This window comes from Tenrec ecaudatus, chromosome 2 (assembly GCF_050624435.1).
Source record: "Tenrec ecaudatus isolate mTenEca1 chromosome 2, mTenEca1.hap1, whole genome shotgun sequence".
Lineage (NCBI taxonomy): Eukaryota > Metazoa > Chordata > Mammalia > Afrosoricida > Tenrecidae > Tenrec > Tenrec ecaudatus.
This window is the reverse complement of record NC_134531.1, coordinates 19,387,350-19,401,745: the sequence shown is the minus strand read 5'-3', so window position 1 is coordinate 19,401,745 and position 14,396 is coordinate 19,387,350.

The window sequence follows — 14,396 nt, the reverse complement described above, 5'->3', positions numbered from 1 at the left end:
AAGAGATATGGAAGTGGGTCCAGTGTTTCAAAGTAGTCCAAATATTAGGGTGAAGAAATAATTAGAACACACACACACACACAAGGAAAGGAACAAACCAAACCCACTTTCCCCGACAGTAATTCTAAGAAAGGTGTCATTTGGCAGCTCCTAAAAGTCAAACTTTGCACTTCATTTTATCTGCTGCAGCCCAGCCTTACAAGGATAAGTGGTTCTTTAGACCAGTCATACAATCTCTCTAGGCTGGAGTTCTCGCCTTCAGGAAAATATTTAGGAAATGTTTGTAAGCAGTTCAAAACTATTAGAATTCCCTCATCCCACAGTCCTTAAATATTTTATGTTCTCCAAATTATTCTACCAGGAAGCCATTGAAGCATTTCAAACCTTACATTTGGTTGCAGATTTTCTTCCAGATGATAACAGATTTAAATTTAATGATTATTATTTTTCTCACTGCTGGAGAGGATGCCTGAGAATCAAATAATTAGAAAAGCACAATTTAAAACTTTACTTTTAACCTGACCAGGAAATTAATAGTGGGTGATTTCCCTGAGTGGTTGCCGTGGTAGTTAACATAATCTCATGTTAACTTGAAGTGCAGGGGTGGAGTCTAGCCTGTTAATTAGGTCACAGTCTGACGGTGCCTCCATGTGGGCATGACCTCCTCATAAGGAGGGTCCTAGCAACCTCTTGAGGGAGCCCTGGAGATGTGTCCACCCCCATTGGATCCACAAGACTTTTCGTCCACCAGTCTGTGATTTTCCTGAATTTTGCATCATTGTACATGGCTTCGTGAGCCTGATGAGGGACTTATGGACTAGTTAGTATCAGACTTACAGACTTGAGTTGAACACGACTGGGATGTTTTCTTGATATACAACTCCTAGATATAAAACTCTTTTTTTTTATAAATAAATCTTTTTATTGGGGCTCATACAGCTCTTATCACAATCCATACATACATCAATTGAGCAAAGCACCCTTATACATTCATTGCACTAGTCATTCTCAAAATTTGCTTTCCACTTGGGTTCCTGGAATCAGCTCGGTTTTCTTTTTTCCCCTCCCTTTCCCTCCCCGCGCCCCTCCCTTCCCCTTCTCTCATAATAGTTTATAAATAATTATATTATCTTATTTTACACTGCCCAGCTTCTCCCCTCACCCACCTTCCCATTGCCCGTCTCCCAGAGAGGAGGTTACACATAGATCTCCAAGATCGGTTCTCCTTTTTTACACCCCCTTCCCTTCCGGTGTCGCCACTCCCACCGCTGGTGTTGAGGGCTTCATCCGTCCTAGATTCCCTGTGTTTCCAGATCCCTACTGCACCGCTATACATCCTCTGGTATAACCAGATCCGCAAGGTAGAATTGGGGTCATGATAATTGGGAGAGGGGGAAGCATTCAAGAACTAGAGGCAGGTTTTGAGTTTCATTGTTGCTACACTAAACCCTGAGTGACTCATCTCCTCCCCACTACCCCTTTGCAAGGGATGTCCAGCTGTCTACCGATGGGCATTGGGTTCCCATCACACACTTCCCCTCATTCACGGTGATGTGATTCCCCCGTCCTTTGATGTTTTTATTTGAAGTTTTTTTCTATGATTTTTGTAGAAATAGCTTTAACTTGATCGAGTATTCTTCCCAGTTAAAACATAATTTAGTCACTACCTCTTCTGGTTTTAGACTGTGTTCAAAATGTAATATCTGAATGATATGTCCAGAACTAAAGTAGGACACTGAGTTTGTTGGTCAGATTTCAATAGATTATGCTACAGTCAATACAGACCATTACTTTGAACAAAATGACATCATGCAATGTATGTGTTCTGTGATAACCAAAGCTAAACCTTTAATGTTTCTCATGCCAGAACTTAATGTGAAAGGACAGACAAGTTCATGCATAAAATAGTCTGCCCTGATGTTGCATCCAATCATTTCTGCCCACTTGCATTTAATTGATGAAATGAGTTACGTTGATGTGTGTACTGTTTATGAGACTGCAAAGTAAACTCTTCATATAGAAAGAAATTTTAAGTGAATTGGCAATAGGCAAGAGTGCATAATCTTTGATAATGGGAGAAGCAGATCATTATACTTAATAATATAATACACTAGATTTTCCCCCCTCTTATATAGTGGGAGTACTATATAAAGTTGTACTCACAAAGGTGCTTTGATGGTACAAATTTGCCAATCATAGGAGCGTGTTACAAATATTTAACAGCTAACTTATGAGCATCATTAAATATACTTTTATTCCTGTTGATTTTTCCTTCTAACTGGTGTATATCTCTAAATATTTGACCCTTTTTTGATACCTTATTCTTCACAAGCACAGCATTTGGAGATTACACTTGATTTACAGATTCTGAATATTCACATTATAAACTGACATGTATTACAATAGTCTGTCTTTAAGGAATTCATCATCTTTTCATTGGGGGGGGGTTTCAAAGAGCAACAGCGACGTTGAATTTGAAGTCAATTATAAAACCAAACCCACTGCTACCAAGTGACTGCCAGCTCCTAATGATGACGTAAGGTGGGTGGTACTCTTAGGTACCGTCATGTGGGTCCACTCATACTAACCTTTTGTACAAAAGATCGAAACAGCGCTCTGTCTTTTGCCATCCACGACTGGTGTTATTTTGAACCCATTGCTGCGTCACTCCATCTTCCTCGATCTTCCTCTTTTGTGCTGCCCTTCTTCTATATTAGTGAGCATGATGGCCTTTCCCTGAGACACATTTCTCCTCAGAATATGTCCAAAGTTTATGAGATGAAGCCTCGGCACCCTTGTTTCTAAAGAACTTCCGCTGTACTTGGTCCAACTCACACACAGCTGTTTTTTCTTTTGGAAATCCATTGTAATTACAATGCTCTTCAGGGAATTTTCTTTGGTCTTATTGAATGATTAACTACTGAAAATATTGCTTGCATCAGTCATAACTTAGTCCTCAAAATAGCAACCTTATCTTCGATAATTTAATAAGGTCTTGTGTATTAAATTTACCCAATGCAATGCATATTTTTATTTATCAGTTACTGCTTTCAGGAACATTGTTATCAATCCAATTAAGGGTAAACTCCTTGACAACTTCAATATCTTCTCATTTATCATGATATTGCCTATCATTTCAGTTGTGAAAATTGTGGGGTTGTTTACACTGAGTCGTAATCAATACTGAAGGCTGCAATCTTTGAGCTTCATCAGTAAATTCTTCAAGTCCCCCTCAATTTCAGATAGCAAAGTTGTGTAATCTGCGTATCACAAGTTGCTACTAGCCTCGTTCCCATCTTAATATCAAATTCTTCAGATAGTCCAGCTTCTCTGATGATGCTCTTAGAAGACACATTGAGTAATTATGGTCACAACATTCAACCCCAATGCATACAGATCCTGGCTTAAAATCAGGAACTTTCCCTTGTTCTATTCTCAAAACTCCATCTTGATCCATGTACAGAATCAGCATGAGCATCGTACAGAATTCTGCCATTCCCATTCTTTTCTCCCATACTTTTCAGTGTTATTTGTAGTTGGTTTTGATCCACACAGGTGAATGTCTCTTCATGCTCAATAAAACACATGTAAACATTTTTCTGATATTCCTTGCTTGAGTCAAGATCCCTCTTACTTCAGCAATGATGTCTTTTTTCCCAAGTCATTTTCTGAAACTGGTTTGAATATTTGGCAACTCCCTGACTATGCACTCCTGCAGTCATTATTGAATGATCAATAGAAAAAGTTCACGTGCATATCATATTAATGGTGTGGTTCAATCATTTCTGTATTGTATGGGGACACATTTCTGTGGAATGCATAAAGATGAAATATTCCTTCCAGTCTGTAGGCCACATAGCTGTCTTCTGAATTTCTTGGCAGAGAATTGTGAGTGTTTTCAGGGCTTCATCAGTCTGTTGAAACATTCCAATCATTTTTCTACGAACTCTGGGAGACTTGCTTTTTGTTTATCCCATCAGTGAAGCTTGGCCTTCTTTTGCTTTTATGTTACATGCAACCTCATGGACTGGTTGGCAGTTACTTCTTTTTGATACAGTGTATTCCTTCCATCTACTTTGGATACTTCCTGCATCATTCAATATTTTAACCATTGTATCTTTTAATATTGCAACTCGCGGCCTTGAATTTTTCTTCAGTTCTTCACCTTTTGATATAATGAGCATATTCTTCCTTTTGGGTTTTCTATCTCAGGGCGTTTTCACATTTCATTACAATACATTGTCTGCTTGAGGCGCTCTTTGAAATTTTCCACTTGGCTCTATTATTTCATCATTTCTTTCACTTGCTTTAGCTATGATCAAGAACAAGTTTCATAATCTAATCTGACACCCATTATGATCTTTGCATACTCTTTTGTACTTTTGGTGATATTTTGTTTCTTGTTTATGATATTCTTGAAGTCATCCACACCTCTTCAGGCCTTCTGTTATTAATGTTCACTGAGTCAAATCTACTCCTAGAATTTTTGAAATTCAGAGGTGATATACTCAAGGTAATATTTTGGCTCTCATCTCATAGACTTGTTTGCTTTTTCTTCAGCAAAACCCTGCATTTCATGTGACTATTTGATGGTCTGTTTCCTCTGCTCCTGACCTGGTGTAAGCTGCTAATAATGAGCTTCCCCATCGTCTCTTCCCACAGATGGAGTCAATTTGATGTCTACGTATTCTCTCTGGAGTACTCCATGTGTATCTGAGCAGTTTGTTTTGTTAAAATATAAAGATACTTGCTATGAATAAGTTATTGGTCTTGTAAAAGTCTATCACATGCTCTCCAGTTTCACTTCTATGACCAAGACCATATATTTAAATTATTGTTCTTCCTCTTTGTTTCCAACTTTTGTTTAAAATAGCCAGTACTGTTTACAATAGTCAATAATTGTTGATCAGCCTGAGTGCATGTTTGGTGCAAATTTCAGACTATAGAAGTTGATATAATACTTCAATTTCTTCATCACTTTCTTAATGGTTGGTGCATAAATTTGAATGATAGTTGAATTGACTGGATTTCCTTGTTTGTGTGTAGGTATTATCCTGAAACAGAGGGACACGATATGTCAGCATTGTCTCAATGACAGTGAGAGTTTGAGATCATCCACACATGCCCCCACTCTCAAAATGAAAGCATTCTCACTGCCAAAGATACTGACTCTATGTGACCCTATAGGACAGTGCAGAACTGTGCCTGTAAAGTTTGTGAGAAGGTGTTACAGAAGTAGAAAGCCCCATGTTTTTCCATGGAGCTGCTGGTGGATTCAAAAGGTAGACTTTGGGGATTAAAGTGCAACCAGTAAGCCTGCGGGCTCAAAACTTATCCATATCCGTTCACAAACATGTATACCAATCTTACCAAGTTCCTAAAGGTGTTTGATGCCTTTCATTTTTTTCTGCAACTGTATTTTGTATGATGCATGTTCTGATTGTGAATGGCTGCTTAATTCGGTTTCTTATCATTGTCATTTTCTCCCTATTAGAGAAACAAGTCCTGAAAGCTTTGTTCCCACTACATCATTATGATTGCGCTACCTTGGGGAGCCATTCTCGTGTCATATTTTACGTCCCTTCACTAGGAGAGGCTCAATTTTATGGTGTTTTATCAGACAGTATTCCACTGATTTTCTTAAGTTTTTCAGTATCCAATCACTCAGAAGTCGAGCACCTATTTTTATTTCATAATCTGGAAGATCTGATGAAATGCATCCTCCTTGGTGACCCTGGTGCTATTTTAAATGCTGGTACCATAACTCCCAGCATCACTCCGATGTGGAAATCACCACTGTACAAAAAAAATAACAGAGACGTGATGGAAGATACATATGAGGGAATTGAAAATATCATGATTCAGCCAGTGCCATCTTAGCAAAATGACATCTTGGCTTTTGAACATTTTAAGAGAGGTCTGCCCGTCACCCCCAGCCCCAGCAGATTTTCTCCAAGAGCATTTTGTTTGATTTAATGACTGCTGCTTCCATGAGTGTTGATTGCAGATTCAAGTAGGCTGAAATGCTTGACAACGTAAGTTATTTCTTTGTTCAGCCTTCCTTTATTAATTAGGCCAGTTATAAAGATGTTTGTTTTCTGTACTTTGTGGTGCAATCTAAACTTAATTCTGGATAATTCCATCTTCATAAGTAATAGTTTCAAATGCTCTTTGTTTTCAGCAGGGAGATTTGCGCAATGTGGATATCATGTATAATAATATACCTTTCTCTATTCCAGATGTTAAGTTGTTATTGTTGACCAACTGAGATTATTTCTTCAGCCTATATATTGAAGAATACAACCATGATGCACTCCTTTATGAATTTAAACTGTTCAATATCCTTTTGCTCTGTCTGGAAAACTGCCTCTTGGTCTTCCCACAGTTTTTGAATAATATGAACCTAAGTGTTTAGAATTGCCATTCTTAACAATATTATATAATGCTTTCATTGTCAGAGTGGAAGGCTTTTTTATGGACAGTGAAACGGATGTAAATCTATTTCTGTTATTCTCTGCCTTCCTCCAAGATGACCCTGACTTCATCAAAGTGATCCATTATTTTATGTCCACTTGTAAATCTGGCTTGGATTTCTGCTACCTCCTTTTCTGTGTACTGTTGAAATCAATTTTGCATTATCTTAAATCAAATTGTAAATGCCTGGAATATTAATTGCATTGTTCAATTAACCTGCATTCTGCTAGGTCACCTTTGGAATAGGCACAAATATCGACCTCTTCCGACAGGGTGATCAGATTACAATCTTTCCAATTTCTTTGGAAGACCAGTACGCTTGCCCAGTGCTCCTCTAACCTATTGAAATTTTCTATTGGTTTTCCATCAATTCCTGGAAACTTACATCCCATTAATTCTTTGGTGCAGCTCGGACTTCTCCCTTCAAGCCTTGGTCATTGAACTATTAGAACCTCGGCTTATTTGTGTGCGACAGCATCGTTCATGGGTTAGTTGCTGGCTGTTGACTGTGGTGCCATAAGTTTGAAAGCACCCGTCACTTCACAGAAGAGGGAAGGCTTTCTGCACAGCAAACAGGCATAGTCTCCGAGACCCACAGAGATCCTTTGATGCTCACTATATGTAGAACTCGACTTCATGGCGATGAGCTGAGGATGTGTTGGCTATGTGCCTTCCTTCCATCTCCTTTTAATGTTTCCTGCGTACTTCAATATTTTGACTCTAGAAATACACTAAACCAAACCCATTAGCACTAATCTCAATTCATAGGGACCGCAAACCTTCCAGAAGGAAACTGAGGCTTGGCCTTTTAGTTCAGTTTGAGAAATACTAAGCAACTGGCATTGTTTTTATGGATGACTTGAGATTCACCACCACTTATTTCCACAGACCTGATCTAGTCAAGCCTTATGTATTATGTTGTTGAAGATTTATATTTGCAATAAACAAGCCATAGGTCTGGGAAAATATATCACGTGATCTACAGAGTCATTTCTGTGCCCAAACCCTGATGTTTCAATTTCTTCTCCTTCTTGATTCTAATATTTCGTTCCAATCATCAGTAATTCTAGGTGCATCTTTATTACATATTTGATGATTTTCAGGCTGAAAAGTTGGTGGAATTCTTATATTCACTCATCAATGGCTTTATCAGTTAGTGTTATAATTTGAATAGTAATTATACTGTTTTTCTTTGTAGGTGTGGATAAGTTCAAGGGGGTGAATAAGTCCTCTGACTTCTCTGTTGCCATTAGAGAGAGGGCAGGTATGCCTCCCAGTCTTTTAAACTATGCTGACACCAGCTACTCCTCCCATGCCACTGTGCATCCAGGCTGTGTGGCATAACTGATTGAAATGGCCTCCCAGAACTCACAGACAATACTTAAGGGGATTTATTCTGGAAGCTGATACTTCATCACATCAGTACTTGTAAGCAGTAAGGATAGAGTAGTTGTTCCCCAAGCAATACCTCTTCTTAGCCAGCAGTCAACCTGCTCTCTGGTCTTTAGCCTTTCATTCATATGCCACATGGTCCCTCCCCTTCGACAGCTACATGTAGGAAGCCAACCTCATGTTCCTCTGTTTGCAGTTCCACAGTCTCAGGCCGGTGAAGAGAAGGCATCTCATAGTTTGGAGCTTTTTCTCTGAATCTCAGCTCTACGATCTTGGCTGCATTGAGTCTTGCTGGCTGCCACCACTTCAGACAGAGACCTTCGATATGATCCTCGAATGGCCGGATTTCTCTGTGTGTCCCAGATACCTCTCAAATCCCGATGAATGGGTTTGATAGAGGTGAATTTTATTTTGTCTCTTAGCTGACCATATCCCAAGGACAATGAACAATGAGGTCATAAGTCACATCTTCTAGTACAGTAGTCTTAAAATGTCCAAGAGGAAGCAAAGGTTATAATAGTTTCATAGTCTCTTCTAAAATCAGGACTTAACCTCGTTTTAATTCTGTAACAGAAAATTCCTTACAAAATGGGATCATGGCCACAGGCACAGAGTCCGGAATGATAATGCATCGCATAAGGAATTGTGGCTAGAGAGGCCTTATTAATTAGCTACTGATCTCAGTAGGCATGTGGATGTTACAGACAGCATTTTACCTCAAGAGAGACCTTGAAATTTTCCTTTTGTTGATGGATGAGGTGATATTTCTCTTCAATTTGACATTATGGCATAGTAAATCACATAATTGTCAGATTAATTTGGCAAATCCCTGTATATCGCAGGTGCCTAGTGCTTATGATATTGATATTTAGGTGTTTCTAAGTATCTTAGAATTTTTCTAATTTTGCTAAATTCACACTTGGCATGTTCCATATTTTGATTTTAGTAGATCTTTGCAGCTGTTTCATCTAATTTCTAGCTATGCTCTATCAGCAAATGAAAGCTCCAAAGCTTCTTTCCATTCATGTCCTTGAAGTTGATTCTAGTCTGAAAAAGCAGTGATTTCCCAGGAGTAATTTGAATGCCTTTATATCTGAGTAGTTCATTTGCTGGCATTATGTCAATTATGTCAATATCCCATTGCTACTCATAAGATTTTCAGTCCTAATTTTTCAGAAGTGGCTCTTTTTTGTTCTTCCTAGTCTGTTCTTATTCTCAGTACTCAGCTGAAACCTGCCCACCATGAGTGATACTGCTTCCAACCTCATCCCTGTTATCCACATATACGTGCATCTGCATGAGGCAGAACCTCTCAGAGAGAGAAACTCAAATGATTACCAGTAAAATGAGCAATAAGAAAATGCTAAATATTTACCATATCAAAGGAGAAAACAAGAAAGTGTCATGAAGTTCCAGCTCCCATAGTTTTGTATGTATATTGGATTCTATAAAATATCATTACAAATTATGAAAAATGAGAAAAACAGGGCTAAGGACTTGAAAAACAATTTGAAAAACAGCTCAGAACGTCTTATGATGCTTCATTGGTTATAAATAGGTAAATTAAAATAATACAAGTAATATTTAATCATTTAGTGATACAAAATCCAAGTGGTCATTCGTAGTTATCCTTTATTTATTTGTGCTAATATAAAGTTTGTTGCAAGGTTGGGAGCAGTGAGATTGAGCTTCTATTTATTTTGAAAAATATGGTATATAAACTTGAAAACAAAATTAAGGCTGGATATTATTTGATTCATTTATTTCATTTTAACGCATGTACTATGTTAAATAATTAATCACCTATGTATTGAAGAATACAGATAGAAATGTTTCCATGGAAGATACTTTCTAGTATCCCAAAGAGATGAGAATACAAATATGTGCGAGTATACAATGGATAATAGAATATTATGTGTATATGCAATATTGCATTATTCAGAAATAAGACAAGAAGTCATTATGGAAAACTAAAAATGTAGGGGATGAAGAAATAAGGTAATTATACTAGGTGTACCGAGAGCAACCTGGGTTACCACATGTCACTCGATGGCATCCTGTTGTATTTTTTCATTATAATTTATTATTTTTTGAAATATTACACTTCTGAAAAAAAATCCTAAGGATTTTGAAGTAGACATAAAGAAATAGGAAAACGAGGCTATCTCAAATAAAACTATAGAAGTTTGAATGTCTAAATCTTCATTTTATTTATATCACATTAAATATATAGTCACCATTAATATTTTAGTGACTATAATGCCACATTTGAATACTTTGTATCCTGGGGATTTTCCTGTAACATTGATCAATATCGTATGTTTAAAGTCATTTTAATCAATCAAAGACAAGCCAAAATTGATTAGTTAAAACCTTCAGTGTGTAGGGGAAGCACAAGATGGCCCTGTGTTGGAGCTGCGCTTAATGTGTCTGTCAGAAGATTGTAAGAACCCAAGCTCTAGAATCCTCACTGGGAAAAGCAAACAATGGTCAAAGGTACCTCTGGGAGAAATTTACAAAAGGAACCTTTGGACAAAAGGGGAAAAAAAGCTGTGATGCTGTTTCATCCAGGCAGGACACAACTGAAGTACAGGTTGCTCCTGGTCGTCCTGGTGATCCCACCTCTGCCCCTCTCCTGTGCTGCTGACCAACTCCATTCCCTCAGCATAACTGGGGAGATGTTGAGCGGAAACTGAACCAGGAAGATAAATGCGCCTTCACAAGCTGAGACTCATTGCTTTCTAGACAGATTGAGAAGACTAAGGTCTGCAGTGGCCTGCCCCCCAGAATCTGGATGGATTTGGTGGGGGGGGGGGAGGAGGGTTGTAGCAAAGATTCCCCGGAGGATCTGGCGGACTGATGATTTCTGAGTGGGCACACAATGAAGAGGGCATACACGAGGAGAGACGGTGACTCAGCAGTGGAGGAGAGTTTCCCTTAGGACCAGGACTCAAAGTGCTAACAGCTGCCTGTCTACAAGCCCAGGCCCAAACAGAAAGTGGACCCAACATGATCATTCAGGCCTAGAAGGGATAGTTGAGGTGAAAGACAATTGAAATCTCTTAATCAAATTTTTCTGTAATCAAATGAAATGAAAACTATATCATAAGATGACAAAACTAGGACACTTCAGTAGGTCACTTTCAAATAAAAAGAAAATTTTAAACATTAAAAAATTATATGACAAAATAATAATATATGAATGATGAAGGGTTCATAAGGGAGGGAGGAGTGGGAGGGAGGGGGAAAATGAGCAGCAGATATTAAGGGCTCATCTCAAACAAATAAACACACACACACACACACACCCTTAAGCACACTTGGATTACATGTGAATAAATATGGCAATGTTTTATATTTAGGAAAAATAATTTAATAATAAAACAGTCAAGTTATTGCTGCTCAACCCCTGAGAAATTAATCTTGACAGAAACATAAGAGTGGGAGACAAATGTGGTTGATGTAAAATTGATGTTTCATGAATCACTATTTTGTATTAAGTTAATACATAATTTTTGTGAATGCTCAGAAACCACATTGCAGTCTAAGGAAGTAAGCCTGAATAAAAAATAATACCGTTGCCACCCGACAGTAAATTATAAAGCCAATAGAATTATTTTACTTCCACAACATTACTAATGGAATTTAGCAAATTGGAAATAACAGTTTCACACTTTACTAGAAAATAGCAAACATGCAGACACTATTAGTTATGAAATGAAAATAAATAGTATAGTTTCTGTTCTATCATAAGGACTTGATTTTCAACTAAATTATTTCTCAGCCACTTTCTCAAAGGTTTTGAACTCTATGCTATTGTTTACCCTCATTCAGTAATTAATTTGTACTGACTCACCTTTAAAATATCCTTCCAGGTTCAACTTTATTTTTTCTCAAGCTCTTTTAACATTTTTCCTTTAAAAACCAATTCTCAATATTTGTTTAACTTTTTCTTTTTTTACTGTAGCACTTTCTTAAGGGGGTTTCTCTTTTATAATCTCACACAAATTTATTTCTGTCTGGCTCACAGTGACAGTCATGGACCTCGGGTTACTATTTACACTTAAGGTGAAAGTAAACAAGCAGTCACAGCCAATTACCAATAGTAATATGTCCAATATTAAAGAGTAAAGACAGATAAAGCATTTCCAAGAAAATTAGGGAGGTCTGAAAACATCTAAAACATCCTTTTTGATTATGAATCTTTTTGCTACTCTATTTTTATGCTTTTGTTCCAGAATCTAGAATACTTAATCTCTGATTTACCTTAAATTTTGGTATTGAAAGGCTATTTGTTATTTTTAAAAAAAGAACAAAGACAGGTGTGTTAGTTCGGTCAGGCTAGAGAAACAAACATATAGGATGATGACCCCAATTAGAGCAGCCAGTCCACAGAGAGGTCCACATGACCAGCCCCACTATGAGACATGAAGTCCCTCATTGACCCATGGCCCTGCAGGGGACAGTACCCCAGACACAGTGTGGGAAGTGCGCCTGACCTGATGCCACCACACTGAGGCAAAGCACTGGGGGAGTGTAGCAGAAAAGCAAGGGAATGGAGCGACAAGGTCCTCAGGGAATACTGAAACTGGACTTTGGGGTCAGGGCATGGTGCCCCAGCAGACTGGACAGGAAAACACTCCTAAAGGCCAACAAGTGATTCTTGAACTAACAACAAGTTTTTCTTTCTTGATGTGTTTTGTTTTGTTCTTTGTCAGTGGTTTGTTATTGTTGTTTTGTTGTATACTGTTGCTTGGTTTTGCTCTGTCTTGTTTTTGTGCATGTTATTATCTCTGCAGGTCTGTCTAAATAGGATAGGCTGGATGGACTATCTGGAAGAAAAACAATGGGACCGACATTTCCGGGAGGCATGGGATAGGGGGAGGTGGGGAGTAAGGAAGTGGTGCTAACAATCCCAGGGACAAGGGAACAACAAGGGATCCAAATTGGTGGTGAGGTGGATGTGGCAGGCCTGGTAGGAAATGATCAAGGGTAAGGTAAGGAAGAGCTATAGCTGAAACCCAGGTGGGGATGGAGCATGATAGTGGGACAGGAGGAAAGTCAAGGGAAATAGAGGAAAGAGCTAGGAGGCAAAGGCCATTTATAGAGGTCTAGACAAAGACATACATATGCAAATATATATATGAGGATGGGGAAATAGATCTATGTGCCTATATTTATAGGTTTAGTATTAAGGTGGTGGAAAGCCCTTAGGCCTCTACTCAAGCACTCCCTCAATGCATGAATACTTTCTTCTATTAAATTGGCATCCTATGATGCTCACCTTCCCGACACAACCGCTGAAGCCAAAGTGGCTGAACAAGCAAATGTAGTGAAGGAAGCTGATGGTGCCCGGCTATCAAAAGATATAGCATCTGAGGTCTTAAAACCTTGAGGGTAAACAAGCGGTCATCTAGCTCAGAAGCAACAAAGCCCACATGGAAGAACACACCAGCCTGTGTGATCACAAGGTACCTAAGGGATTGATCAGTTATCAGGCATCAAAGAACAAAAAATCATTTCATTGGGTGCACACCTCTGTCATACTATCATTGAGGACAAAGGGGTGCATAAGCAAATGTGGCAAAGAAAGCTGATGGTGCCCCGCTATCAAAAGAGATAGTGTCTGGTGTCTTAAAGGCTTGAAGTTAAACAAGCAGCCATCTAGTTCATTAGCAATAAACCCACATGGAAGAATCACACCAGCCTGTGTGATCATGAGGTGTCGAAGGGATAAGGTATAAGGCATCATCAGAAAAAAAAAATCTTACCATAGTGAATGAAGGGGGAAGTGCAGAGTGGAGACCCAAAGCCCATTTGTCAGCCACTGGAGATCCCCTTGCAGAGGGGTCTAGGGGAGGAGATGAGTCCGTCAGTGTGCAATGTAGCACCAATGCAGAATATAGTTTTCCTCCAGTTCCTAAATGCTTCTTCCCCTCCAACTATCTTGATCTGAATTCTACCTTGCAAGTCTGGATAGAGCAGAGGATGTGTCCTGGTGCAGATAGGAGCTGGAGGCACAGGGAATCCAGGGCAGATTATACCTTCAGGACCAGGCTTGTGAGGGGCGATACTGGGAGGGTAGAGGGTGAGTGGGTTAGAAAGAGGGAACCAATTACAAGGATCTACATGTAACCTCCTCCCTGAGGGATGGACAAAAGAAAAGGGGTTGAAGGGAGATGTCGGACAGGGAAAGATATGACAAAATAATAGTTTATAAATTATCAAGGGGTCATGAGGGAGAGAGGATGAGGGAGGGGGGGGGAAAGAGGACCTGATGCAAAGGGCTTAAGTAGAGAACAAATGCTTTGAAAATGATGAGGACAAAGAATGTACAGATGTGCTTTACACAATTGATGTATGTGTGGATTGTGATAAGAGTTGTATGAGTCCCTAATAAAATGTTTTTTTAAAGAGCTTTTCATGCAAGAGCAGTTGAATATTGAGAAAACATCCCAGTCCAGTTCAGATCAAGTCCATAAGGCTGATATTAGCCATTATGTATGATGTCAATCTATAAAGACATGATG